Source organism: Rhipicephalus sanguineus, chromosome 11 (assembly GCF_013339695.2).
Source record: "Rhipicephalus sanguineus isolate Rsan-2018 chromosome 11, BIME_Rsan_1.4, whole genome shotgun sequence".
Classification (NCBI taxonomy): Eukaryota; Metazoa; Arthropoda; class Arachnida; order Ixodida; family Ixodidae; genus Rhipicephalus; species Rhipicephalus sanguineus.
In genome coordinates this window covers 55,181,984-55,196,160 of record NC_051186.1, presented here as the reverse complement: position 1 = coordinate 55,196,160, position 14,177 = coordinate 55,181,984, and the positions used below count along the sequence as shown (strand labels likewise).

The window sequence follows — 14,177 nt, the reverse complement described above, 5'->3', positions numbered from 1 at the left end:
ATGGTATTCACACAGTAGGATGACCCTCGACTGCAGCGCTATGTAGTGCAGCCGTGCATGGCGTGTACTACGTAAGGTTACATTGTGTCTTGCCCTAGCATTGATTTCATGGCCCTTGCGTTGATTTCGTATACGCAACGGGTTCCGATAGTCGCGCTGAAATTCCAGTTGCGTTCCTCGCGAGAAAAACCGCTCGCGCGTGCGAAGCGTGCAGCGCGTGTCACGCGTGAATCCGGCTCGTTAAGTGATCTGACCTACCGCGATCACGTCGAGACTTTCTTTTTTTTCTATTTTTATCTTTAATCTTTTATAACCGGTCATTGTCGTCGCGATCAACTGCGCTTAATGAGCGGGTGGCATCCCTCGAATTATCGACGTTTCCCAAGTGCATGAGGGGATCGGAGGGGAAAGGGTAGGTGAAAGTGTGGGGATTACGCTGCGAACACTGTACAACACGCTGGGTGAGGAGGTTGCGTTGTGGAAGATAGGGTTTGGAAAGTAGCGGCCTGATGGTTCACTTTCACGGATCGTTTGTCGAGCGGGCCAGCGGCGTGGTTGGCCATTACGTGACGCGCTTGCAGGCATTACTATAGCGGAGCAGACAGGGTACAGAGCCCTCCCCCCCCCCCTTCCTTCCCACTCCTTCACTTGCATTCACTGACGTGGCGATGAATAATGAACACCCAATTTGGTCATCGAGACACGTTCCGTTCGACGCACAGGAGAAGCCTCGCTAGCGGCTCACCTACGTCTCATAGCGTTGAACGCGCGCTGTGTGTCCCCCTCCCTCCTTCCTTGCCAGCCCTGACCTCGCCTTCGCGTCGGTGCGTCGGCTCCTGCCCGTCGCCGGGTTCGGCTTACCCGCAAGGTGACTCGCCGTGCGGCGAAGCACCCTTGCCGGTGGGGGCGCTTGCCGCGAGCCTTTGTTCTAATAGGGCTCTATGTTTGAAGCGCGTTTGAGTGACGAAACGCGTAAAATTTGTCTATGTGAGTATCTATCGACATAGAACGTGTGTATACGTTTGTCCGTGACTTGGCTGTAGCAAATGGGCGCAGCGTAGACACCGGTGACGATTATTAGCGCATTTGCGGCGAATTAATGCCACCGGAACGTACAGTCTCAACCACAAAAGTTTACGAACCACGCGAGCGCGTGTGGAACCACCTGTCCGCGCCACCTACCGTCGACCGCAGCGCTTGGCCGGAAACGGGTCTTCTTGTTACTCACTGGTATTTTAGTTTCCTACTGCCGCGCAGCACATTGTTGGTTCGTTGTTTTCACGCAAAGCGTTTATCTGCTGCATGACCGTCACACTTCTACTTTGATAGCAGAATCAAAGCTGTCACGGCTTGCTTCGAACGTTGTGCCATTAGGTAGATATCACTTTCTGAGAAAGAGTGCTAGTGATAACGGTTATTCTGATAGACTGCTCTCGAGACCGAGGCACGTAGCCACAGCTGCCGAAGAGCGTGTTGCTTTAAAAAAGTGAAGTGTGGAAAATATTTGTGCCCAGTGATAAAATAGCCGGACCATCGATTAAGGGATGGATGTGTCGTTGGCGTGGCGCCGTCGTCCATCGCCGCTGACGTAGCGGAAATGTAGCGAAAAGGCTCTTGTCCACGCGCGCGCGTGGTCCGTAAACTTTTGCGGTTGACTGTACAGGCCGTCGCAGCGATACTGTCCACTGTCAAACGCTTGTTTCAGTGGTACGACGCTGAAATGTGCACTTTTCTCTGCCTGCCGACGATTTTGTAATCTATGGTGCGGACATTACGTTGATAAATGGACGCCGACGATGGTACCGTCGCTCTTTCGCAAGAGCGGAAAAATATTTGCATCTGAGTCGCTGTAGCGCGAACGTCCGGCGCTCTGTTGTAACGCCGAACACGTGCGTCGTCGGCTCATTTATTTTCCGTTCCATTTTGGAGCTCATCCATTTGCGAACACCGACTACACAAAAGAAGGTAATGGGAACCTCTCTGAATATATCGATTGACGTCAGCAAATGAGGGGACGTCGCTTAGAGACAACGTTCATTCGATTCATGGCTGCTTGTCTTTGACGACGCAAGCTATTGTTTCAAGCGATCAAAGGGACTTCAATTCGTAGTACAATTTCGCAAGTCTTTTTCTCAGCGTGGGTGCATTATGCGATGGTCTTTTAAACGAAGCCCGAGCTGCGCTGAGTGAAGGTGAATGTTTCCACTTTGAATGGGATATTATATTCCATGAATGGGACATTATATTCCATTGTAGGATGACATTTCGATGCTTCATGAGATGACATTTCAACGCTCCACGGGATGGTATTTCAATACTTCACGGGATGGCATTTCAGTACTCCGCGGGATATTTCAGTGCCTCATAGGATGATATTTCAGTGCTTTACGGGATGATATTTCAGTGCTTCGTGGGATGATGTTTCAGAGCCTCACGGGATATTTCATAGCTTCACCAGATGGTATTTCAGTGCTGCATATGATAATACGGGATGCTACTTCGATGCCTCGCGGAATGCCATTTCATGGATTGCATTCCATGAAATGGGTCACATATCCACCTCTTTCCCTGCCTAGCACGCGCCAGAGAGAAATATTGTGGCGGCAACTACAAACTCGCACATTTCTTACACCGCTAACTCTGCACTTATTTTTTCCTGCCACATACCAGTCACCCAAATGTCGCTTCTGCCCTGTCCAGATAGCAGATCTCTCGCATATCATGTGGCAGTGTCCCATGAAATCTCCCGCCCGCACTCTCAAACCATTAATTAGTAGTGAGGAGCTGTGGGAGACTGCCCTGCGCAGCTCCGATCCCACTCTCCAGGACAGAGTCCTGAGGTGGGCTGAGGAGATAGCGGAGGCCTACCACGACTGGTAGTCTGACGTTATGCCACACGAAGTGGTGACGGACGCTTACTGGGACTGGATCACAGACCTCCCTCTGTCCCCTCCGGCTCCTCCCCTTTCTTAAAAAGGGAAATAAAGTTTCTTCACTCACTCACTCACATTCCATCGATTCAGTGGATGTCATTTCATTAGTGAGATTCCATCGATTTAGCGTATGACATTTCATGGATGACATTCCATCGATTTAGGGGATGACATTTCGTTTCAACGCTGTCGCCACCGCGCACTGCAGTATATACTTCAGAACTCGGCGGGTGAGTCGGAGCGCCGAGGCCTAACGATTGTACTATGTACGATGAGAACCACTTCATTTGCGTGACGTAGCGCCTTCAGCCTCGGTATGTATACTTTAGGTGTTGCGTATGCGGTATTGGTTCGTTTACGCGTTTGGCGGTTCTTGGTGGTACTTTTCTAGAGAGAACACACACTACAGACCACAGAGAACCACACAGCACAAACGCTAGACTTCCTGGAAGTCTATAGCGTTCGTCCTCTGGGGTTGTGTGTAGTCTGTATTGTGTGTTCGCTAGAATAATGGATGCATTAAGTGCAGGTGCAGGTGGTGAATAATTCGCGGTGTTTGAGTTGCCTGTTTTGTTTATTTCGAATACACATATTTGATGTTTCATTTTGCAGTTGTATATTTTTTACTGTGTAATGATTTATTCCTTTGTTTCGTTTGTTCACATCTGTTGCTCTGTATATCCGTCATCACACCGCGTCAACCACATCACGTCTCGTTACAAAATGAAGTTGGAAGGGGCTTGGGAGGACGTCGTTTTAAAAATACGAAACAAATAACCGGAAAAGGCCTTTCTGTCACCCCGACATGTCTGTAACACCCCTAAACTTTGACTCGGAGGAGGATAAAAACACATTTTTTTTTCATGTCATTTTCTTCCACTCTCTGAACGTACACTTTTCCCTTCCGCTTGACCCCGGCCGAGACTCCTAATTAGGCGCAGTGCCCGCTTCTCTTTTACATTTTTTATTTTAATTTTTCTTGGCGCTCACATCTCATTATCTCGCCCCCGGCTCAGTCGCTTCGTCTTCTTCTTCTTGCTCACAGCGTCAGTTCCCCTTACGCTGAGTGCCCTTTTTTTCTTTCTTCTTTTCTCTCTCTTCTTTCACCCTCTCTCTCTTTCTCTCGCTCTTTCGAAGTCATGAAGTGAGCCGGCTTTCAGTCAACGTCGGGTCGATACAAGCCCGAACACCGTCGTGCTCTTACGTAGATACCTTGCGTCTGCAGCGCGTGTACGGATTACGCGCGAGGGCGCGCGCATGCAAATAAGTTCTCGAGCAAATTGAGAGAGAGAGACAGAGAGAGTGTACACTCATTTCGTATGCTGCAGTGATAGGTGTAGGTGAGCGGGGTGGCTGAGGCGGCGGCTTTGTTTCAAAAGTTAGACGCCACGGCTCCGGCTCGCCTTCCTTTTCTTTAATTTTTGCTTTAACGCGAAGCGTCTATTTGGAAGTAAGTCGCGTGGGTTTCGGTTGCAGCTTTTTTGTATTCACCCCCCCCCCCCCCCCAAAGGAAAAACTCCATATTCCCGGGCTATGATTAGGAAAAGGACAAAAAGAAACACCAGCGAAGTGAAGTAGGGCAAGAAGAAAGTGTCTTATAATAGTCATAATAACGACCGAGTTCGGGTGAAGATGGCAGCTTGAAGAGAGGAAAAAAAGTTATTGAACAGGGAGTGTCGATGGAGCCGACGTTTCGGCGAGTGGACTTGTCTTCGTCAAGGAAGCAACGGCGTTCCTTAACATTTGCTAGCAGGCTAGTTTGTGATGCATAGTTTATAGATATATAACTGCACGAACGTAACAAGAAACCAAGAAGATACAGGACAGAGTCCGGTAATGATGCAGTAGTGCACGTGTTTTTGGGACGGGTTTTGTTGTTTTCTTGGTTCTTTTTGTGTGTGGGGGGGGGGGGGGGGGCGATATCTGGTCTGGTATTGATAGTGTTCCATAAATATGCAAATTGACCCAAGAATATACTGTTACGGGGAAAAGGCGTCTGAGAAATATGTTTACTATCGATAAAACAGGCAGGCATACAAGATGGAACCCAGTCTGCACGAGAGCTCAGACATCGTCTTCTTCCCTATCGAGTTTCGAGTTATCTGTGGCGCCACGTATACATATAGCATCACCCCCGGCGGCGAAGGCACCGTCTCGGTGCTCGGTTGGTCCGAGTGGTATCGCTTCATCCGAGAGACGTGGACAACGCCAGAACACGAGCGCGCGCTGGTGCTGTGAAGTGGTTCAATTTCATAGGTCACGTCGGTAACTTGGCGCACGACACGGTACGGACCCGAGTATGGCGAAGTCAGCTTTTCGCACAGGCCAACTCGCCATGATGGCGTGCTGAGAAGGACCGTGTCACCACGCTGGAAGTTGACATCGCGGTGGCGGGCATTGTAGAGTAGTCGTTGGCGGTCTTGCGAATCACTAAGACGCAGGCGAGCAATTTCACGTGCCTGTAGAGCTCTAGAGATAACATCGCGGGCCTAGTCCGATGTGTGGGTAACGGTAGGAAGGAGCGTGTCAAAAGGTAGCGTGGGTTCTCGTCCATACATGAGAAAAAAAAGGCGAGAAACCTGCAGTATCATGTCGGGACGTATTATAGGCAAATGTCACAAATGGCAGGACCGCGTCCCAGTCACGATGGTCGGGGGAAACGTACATGGCGAGCATTTCTGTGATAGTTCGATTTAGCCGTTCTGTGAGCCCGTTGGTTTGAGGGTGATAGGCTGTTGTGAACTTGTGCCTTGTAGCGCAAGAATGCAATATGTCTTGTATAACCTGGGATAGGAAGTAGCGACCCCGATCGGTAAGTAGTTGTCGAGGGGCGCCGTGATGTAGTATGACGTCTTCTAGGAGAAAGTGGGAGACGTCGGTTGCACAACTGGTAGGAAGGGCCCGCGTGATGGCATACCGAGTGGTGTAGTCCGTGGCGACTGCTATCCACTTGTTCCCACTGACCGATAAAGGGAAAGGTCCAAGTAGGTCAAGACCTACCCTATAAAATGGTTCCGATGGTATCTGAATCGGCTGAAGGCGTCCCGCTGGAAGGGTTGTTGGCTTTTTGCGGTGCTGACAGGATTTACAAGAAGCGACGTAACGGTGGACGGATCGGTACATACCAGGCCAAAAGAAGCGACGTCGAACACGGTCATAAGTTCGCGAGACCCCCAAGTGACCAGCCATTGGGATGTCATGTAACTGCGCGAGGACAGTCTGACGCATATGTTGGGGTATGACCAGTAGCAGCTCAGGTCCGTCAGGATGCATGCTGTAGCGATATAATACGCCGTCTCGGAGCAGGAACATACGGAGAGACGGAGGAGTTGTGGGACCAGTCAGCCGAATGATGATGTCTCTCAAGTGAGGATCACGACGTTGCTCATCTCCGATGTTGCCGAAGGCGGACAGTGCCAACACGCAAGTAGACTCGCCGCTCTCAGAAACGTCTGGTGGGTCGACTGGATGACGCGACAAGCAGTCGGCATCTTCATGGTGGCGGCCCGATTTGTAAACGACTGTGTACGAATATTCTTGTAGCCGTAGAGCCCACCGGCCGAGACGTCCACTAGGATCTTTTAAGGACGACAGCCAGCATAAGGCGTGATGGTCAGTTACAACTGTGAATGGCCGTCCATACAAATATGGCCGAAATTTACCCACTGCCCAGACGAGCGCAAGGCATTCGCGTTCAGTGATTGAGTAATTTCGTTCCGCTGGCGATAAGAGGCGGCTAGCGTATGCGATGACGCGCTCGCAGCCATGCTGTCTTTGTGCCAAAACTGCTCCGATTCCATGGCCACTTGCGTCGGTGCGCACTTCGGTTGGAGCGGACATATCAAAGTGGCCGAGAATCGGTGGCGTCGTAAGTCTGGTGGTCAGTTCAGCGAATGCTCTGGCTTGTTCAGGTCCCCACACAAAAGTCACATCTTCCTTCAGTAGTTCCGTGAGTGGACGCGCGACTGTTAGTTGAAGTCAGTACTCTGTCTTGTGTCATGTGTGAAGAGAAAGCAAGCGCGAAAGGAGAGCAACTGGGTTGAGGAAAATGACACGGGGGGAGGGGGGGGGGGTTCTATTGAGATAGGTGACAGCACATCATCCAAAAGCCGGAAGACAGGAAGCATTTTCGAAAGGAAGGCTTCATTAGAGAGCTGCAGTGTTGATGGTCTTTAAGTGAGGAGTGACAGGCCCTTGACGCGTGATAACGAAGCCACTGGCTTCATTATCATGTTGGCTACCTGTCGCCTATGAGATTGGCTGGTGTTGGCTACTGATTGGCTTGCGCTGCCAGCGCATTACGTGGGCGGGCGTATACGACACTTACGTTTATGGAAATTTGGCTTACTTTTCTTCTGACCTTTTTTTCGCGTGCTCTTACATTTTGGCTAACATTTTGGTGGCAGTAGAATGATTTCAACAACAGTTGAAATAAGTGGGGACGGAGGGGAGGGGAGGGGGGGGGGCATTTTTGACTGCATTAGTGCATCGTCGCACGAGGCACAAATGTATGTTGTGAACCCGACATTTCGTTTGAATATTGATATCTTGACACAGAAGTTGCCGCTACTTTTGGTGCGACGCAAGCAGTCTGTCTCTTTTTCTTTCAGAGTGTAGCAGCCTTCTTTGATTGAATTCGTCAAGGAATAGCGCAGTCATGAATGCACCTTTTTTGTTCCTTTTTTGAGCGGTGTCCGTATTCTTCCTTCATGCAACACTCCCTTCGGGAGCCTGTGACGTAATATAGACTAAATAATAACAATAATTTTGGGGGGTTTGTGTCCCGAAACCACGATGAGGGACGCCGTAGTGGAGGGCTCCGGAAATTTTGACCGCCTGGTGAACCTAAAGGTGTACCGGACGTTCCAGTCAAGATAGTTCCGAGCTATCGAAATGCACGTTGTTGGCAGACTGTTAACCGCAGTACTAACGCATTTCGGGGCGCATTTTTATAATCGACCACATCCGATATTGCGCAAACTACCTGTAAAATTTCTGCCAAGCAGACACGATATATATATTGTTATGCTTCAGTTTAGCGAATAAAACTCGTGCCAAAAAGTGCGCAATAAAAAAAAGTTACTTCGCACATGTTTCGGTCATTAACGAAATAATCGCCCAAAAAGATTTCTCGCGCGCCGGCCACATCTGCAAAAAACGACAGGATCGAGCATATAGGCGATTTCAAGTTTCCTTCCTTATTTTCGGTCTCAATATACGTGGCAGTTTCTTTCAATAGACAGCGTTCCACTGAAAATAAAATACCTCGTATACAAAATACGTGAGTCGCACGCGATGTGAGGGAAGGGCTTTATAACTTGTCAGCGACTTTTCTCTCTCTCTCTCTCTCTCTCTCTCTCTCTCTCTCTCTCTCTCTCTCTCCCCCCTTTTTGAGTTTTCTGTTTACCCTGTTAGGCCTCTGTTTTTCACAAGTCGAAACCCACAAACATCGTCGCACTATTGACTTTTTTCACGAGTTCAAAGCTCCGCACATCGTCGCACAATGGACCCTTTTAAAGCTAGCTTTCCTGCAATGCAGTTTGCCCAACGCATGGCGACCAGTCACTTGCTGAAAACAACGTGTTCAAGCGCAGTTCGCTTGCTCTATGACATGGAAAATGTAGACTCGGCTCTCTTGACATACATGTAGTTTTCTACAGATGTAGAGGGAACTCTGGCGCTAGTGTCTATGGGAGCTGCAACGCATGCCGCTTCAGCCAGCGTGGAAATGATGGGTAGTACACGGATTTGTCTAAACTTCGTTCTTTCGGCTCCGTTTGGCTCCGCGTTGCCTGCATTCGCTTTGTCGCAAAACGAAGTTCAGCAAAAGTCGGCAGTTCCACTTCTCCATTTTAACCTTTTTAGGCTCACCAATTCAAATCTGTTCACGAAGTTCACAACGGTCCATTCTGTTATCCGAAACGAACGCCAAAACACACCAATAAACAAAGCCACAAGTGCGTTCGAAGCCGTAAGCACGAAGATTAGGCAAATACGTGTACTGTATACCTATCATTCCCATAGTGGCTGAACGATCGCAGCACCAGAGTTCCCTCTAGGTAAATGTAGGAAAATCCATGTTGACATAAACGCGCATAATAGACAAACCCCAGCACATGCAACTGGGACCTCATCTACACTTGAAGCACGACGGGTGCCGCCATTAGTTGGGGCGAATATGCAGCGCAGGGAAGCGCACTTGCGGATTATGGAAAGGGTCTATTTGTTTGTTGTTTTTTTTTTTTTTTCACAAGTTCAGACCTGCAAACATCGTCGCACAACTGACTTTTGTTCCAGCGCGCGTGCTTTTGCTGTATTGTCGAGGTATTGTTAGGCGAGAGGAATCAACTTAGTAGGGGCTTTTTTTTTTTCGTTTTAAGGCGAAAGCCTTAGATGGCTCATTAAATGCAAAAAATTGGGGGACCCTTAAGCTTCGCCTTTAAGAGTTGAACGCGATAGCGAAATCCGGCCCCCAGTGCGCACTTCAACCACTAAGTGCATACTTATTAATGTGTATTGTTACACACACACACGCACGCACGCGCGCGAATTTTAAAGGCTTTCGATCTAAAGCAAGAGTCGCATGGCCTCCAAGATATACGCCGCGCGCCGGCCCTCTCGGATGCCATGAAAAGTCGACACATATTTCTCACAATGCCTCACAGATGGCAGCACACTATCTAGCGTTTGGCTTGATATGTTTTCCGCTAGATGGACATAGTTGTCCATCTTTAGAGCTGTTTGAAAGTTCGTGTGTGTATTTAGCGGCGATGGCTGCACTATCCCGGCGTTTTTCGACGTAGTTTGATGGCCTCGCGAATGCGCCTACAAATCGCCGTATGGGCTCGTTTTCGTCGTGACACCTGCCGAACAAAATGCGTTGAGACTCTTTTCACTACATGACATTTATGTAGTGTTTTTTTTTTTTTCGAAGCAGCTGCAAGTAACATCGTGGCTTTGTGGTAAGACACCTGCTTGCCACGCGAACGGCCCGGGTTCGATCCTCATTGGGACCGAAGATATTATCGTTTATTTTATTTGCTACTTTCTCGATTTTTCGCTCACGCATGATTTTTCGCTCACAACCAACGGTGCCGACGCCGACACCGGAATTTTTGCGACACGAGCTCTCTAACGCTATCGCGTTAAAATCTAACGTCGGCAGCATCGGCGTCAACACGAGCGATGCAAAAGGTCATCGACTATATGACGTCATAAAAACGTCACACATCACTAAAAGTTGTCACGTCATCATGACGTGACATAACGTGACGTCACACGATGACGTCATCACAGGACACCGTCACTTGGTCAAAGGTGTTTCACATATAACGCGGCAGCACACTTAGTGCACAGATCAAGAGTAAGGTTATACTCAAAAGCAACAACTCGAACATATGTCGAATACGAGCGCTCGACTTCAAAAAGACCGGTCCCCGGTCGAAACGTCGGATAAACGCAATTTAACTTTTGTTTTTGCACGTGCGCCTGCGAATCATGTTATGGGCCGATCGCGGAGGCAGGGCAAAACGAGCTGACGTGCAGAAAGCTTGCAATGCCTCCGATCCGGGAGGCAGTGCAAAACCACGTTAGGTTCAGAAAGCTTTACGAGGAAGCTGTGGGAGAATCAATACATCGACTGAGAGGAAACGAAAGAAGATGGCTTTCACCTTCGAGTCGTCTTAGGCGAAGGCATATGGGACCGTGTGAGTCTTTTTTTTTTTTTTTTTGCTTGTGCCTCAATAGCACGTTGCAGGCAGTAACTGCGTATAACCTAACTAGCCCAACCTTAGCTCCTCGAGAGAAAAAGGATGGGAGAGAGGGAAAGGAGAGAGAGAGAGGGGGGGGGGGAGAGAAAGAAAGATGAAGAGCTGTCAATTACAGCTATATGGAGTGCTTCCTGTAGTAGACAGTGTGTAGTAGGGCGATCGAGGTTCCGGTCTGAGAGCTTCCCAAGATAACCAGCCGACCGAAACCGACCAACGAACCAAACCAGGGAGAGCTCGCTGCTTTTCCCCGCAAGGCGTCGTTTGTCTCTTACGCCGCTTTTATTATATTCCTTTTTTTTTGTCGTTCTTCCCGAAAGAGAAGTATAGTACACAGAGACGATATATAGCGCGAGTGAGTAAACAAGACGCCGGAAAAGAATAAGGCAGAGTCACGCTAAACATTTATCAACGCAGGTCTGGTCTTTGCAGGAAGAAAAACGGCGCTCACAGATCAAAGACAGCGGGAAAAAAATAAATAAAAAGGAAATCGGCAAAGAAAACAAACTTCACTGGCGCGTGTCAGTAGCTCGACATTTAATAATCATCAACGCCTAAAGCCTGTTTATGAAAAAGGGAAGTTCTTTATTTAGGCGAAAGCCTTAGATGCCTCATCGAACGCGAGGAGTGACCGTCGGCGGCGTCGGCGTCAGCACAAGTGATGCAGAAAATCATGTTATGATTTTTACCCTGTGACGTCATCATAACCTGAAATGTCGCCACATTTTGTGACGTCATCATGACATCGTCGTGATGTCACGTCACGTGACGTCACTTGATGGCGCCATCACGCGACGTCGTCGCTTGCTTAGAGTTGGTCGGATCACCGAGGCACTGCGAAACCACGTGAGGGTGCTGAAGGCTTCCACTGCCTCCGATCCCGAAGGCAATGCAAAACCACGTTGGGTGCGGAAAGCTTTCGGGCAGGATCAATATTATCGACTGAGTAGAAAAAGATGGCTTTCGCCTTACAGTTGTCATGCATAAGGGATTGTGTGACTTTTGGATAATTATATATAGGCAGGTTGATCCATATATAAGGTTTATCACCTAATCGATGGATCATTTCGGACGCTGTGTTTGTTCTGGCTGCGCCGTCTTCTTTCCGTATTGTTGCAGGAACAAGCCCGAATCATGTATACTCTTCACGTGGCTTGTATAGATGTGACAGCGCTGTGATTGCCCTAGAAGGTAGGTTGTCTCGCCGTTAAGCTCCAGGACGCGGGTTCGAGATTCCCTACCACGGCGGCCGCATTTCGACGGAGGCGAAACGCAAGGAAACCCGTGTTCTTAGATTTAGGCAGACGCTAAAAAAATATCCTCTGGTGATCAAAATTGATACGGAACTGCCCTGCTGTGTGCGGCGTTCCCCATAGCGTACCTTGTCTTTGGCACGTGAAACGGGAGAGGAAAAAAAAAAAATAATAATTGTAGTGCTGCTCGGCATCTTTCTCAGTTGCTGAGCTCTTGCTGTAGAAATGATGAGATGTCGATAGGTAATTTCTTCTTATTTTGACGTCCCAGTCAACTTATGCAAGAAACACTTTCAAAACTAAAATTCCCATTGATTAGAGCAAAATTTTCGTTTACAGATATTCTTTCTCGGAACCTCCAGACTTCGTCATTGTAACAGGGATTATTGCGTCGCCTGTTCAATAATTTACAATAGCTTCTAAGCTGTTTTCTTTTTAATTAAATTGGTCGTACATCCCTTTAAATATATTTATTACTGTTTTTTTTTTCTTCAAATTTTGTTTTCTTGTTAAACCTAAGAGGGCATCCATTGCCACCCGATTGTTGTGCAATCTCCTTAATGTGTGTACGTGAGCCATTCGCGCTTGGAAGAAAAACAAACAATCAAACAAACAGTAAACAAACATGCCAACAAACAAACAAAACGAACTGGAGCATCAGAGTGCAGAGATTAATCACGAAATGACTCGGGACGCTGCAACTTCTTCAATCCCGTGCAGTTCATCTTCACATTTCACATTAGCGGGCTTTTCTTCAAACAAAATAAAAGAAACATTTTTTCCTACTTGAAATTAAATGACATCAAGTCGCATTCGACCCTTGTCCAATCCCACACATACCGAAGGCTAGCCTCATTCGCGCTTTGATAACAAAAAAAAAAAACTAAAGAAACAAGCAAACAAGCTCGCTCATGTTCGAGGGGTGGTTGGGTCGGGTCGGACTGCAGGAATTAATCACGAAGTAAGTTGAGACAGTGCAGCATCTTCTTCCTCTTCACCCCCACAGCCGCAACAAGAAGAGCGGGTCTTTTCGAAGTAAGCCTAACACCCCTCTCCCTCTCTTCTTCCTCCTCGCCCTCGAACGAACCATTCTCGGGGTGTCTTTACTTATTATTCTTGCCCCCCCCCCCCTCCTCTCCCCTCCTAAGAAAAGGAGACGCACAAAGCAAGCAGCGGCAAACGCAGCGGCGCTTCGGTCCTCTTCGCGGGCGCCGAGGAAGAAGTCAAGTGCTGGTGGAAACCCAAGCGGAAATCGATTCTCAATGCCCCCCCCCCCCCACACACACACCCAGTGCTTACACTCTCTCCCTCTTCTTCACTGCGCCACTGTCTCTTCCTCGCTCGCCGCAGTGTATAGTTCGACGAGCGTTTGTTTTTCCAGCGTTAGGAGAAAGCGACGATGACGATGGTGTGTGCTCCCGCACTTTTTCTTCTCCCGAAGAGCTTCATCTTTCCGTTGGACGCCGCCTCGCTCATCTCCTCGCTCATGTTCTCACTCTCTCTTCGTTATTCATTCTTCGCGTTCTTTATTTATTTTTTGTTTTTTGTCGCTCAGTTTCGTCCGCGGTGTCGTCTTCATATATCGGCGCGAAGCGCTGCGGGTAAAAGGAAACCTCGTTGATCGTTGGAGAAGAAAAATAAAATGGGGAAAAACTTTTTTTTTTCTAAAGGGACGTGCCTGCCTACATCGTTGACGGGAGCGTAGATTAAAAGCACACGATGATTGCAGGTTCCAGACAGCGGGAACGGGAATTGGGTTTGCGGAATAATGTAGAGACGCGACTGAGTCACTGTATACACGGAGCAGAAAAATAATTTTCAAAAATACTGGTGCGCACTTACTCAATCATTGGATTCAGATTGCGTATGGACGGTAGGGAGATTTAGGGTCGGGTACCACATAGGTCTTGGGTTTCGTCGAATTTGCGCAAGCGCGCCGTAGATGTTTTGGAAAAGGGGTTTGTCTTTCGTAATTCCGGTCGCAACAACTCACAGGGTACCTTACGCGTTCGCCTAAGACGACTCGAAGGCGAAAGCTATCTTCTTTTTTTTTCTCAGTTAATGTATTAGTGCTCTCCCACCCCCCCTTCGAAAGCTTTCCTCACCTAACGTGGTTTTGCACTGCCTCCATGATCGGAGGCATTGCAAGCTTTCTGCACTTCACCTGGTTTTGCACTGCCTCCGAGATCTGTTCACCTTAGACCAACTGACGATGTCATGCGAAG

At 48.4% G+C, this 14,177-nt stretch overlaps 2 protein-coding genes across 2 annotated transcripts in view; both read left to right on the top strand.

Moving 5' to 3' along the window:
* Positions 1–14,177, top strand: part of LOC119374094 (exostosin-1) — a 170,853-nt gene that overhangs the window by 75,977 nt on the left and 80,699 nt on the right. The window lies entirely within an intron of this gene.
* The window catches only part of LOC119375605 (2-oxoadipate dehydrogenase complex component E1), a 305,767-nt gene that overhangs the window by 220,170 nt on the left and 71,420 nt on the right, over positions 1–14,177 (top strand). The window lies entirely within an intron of this gene.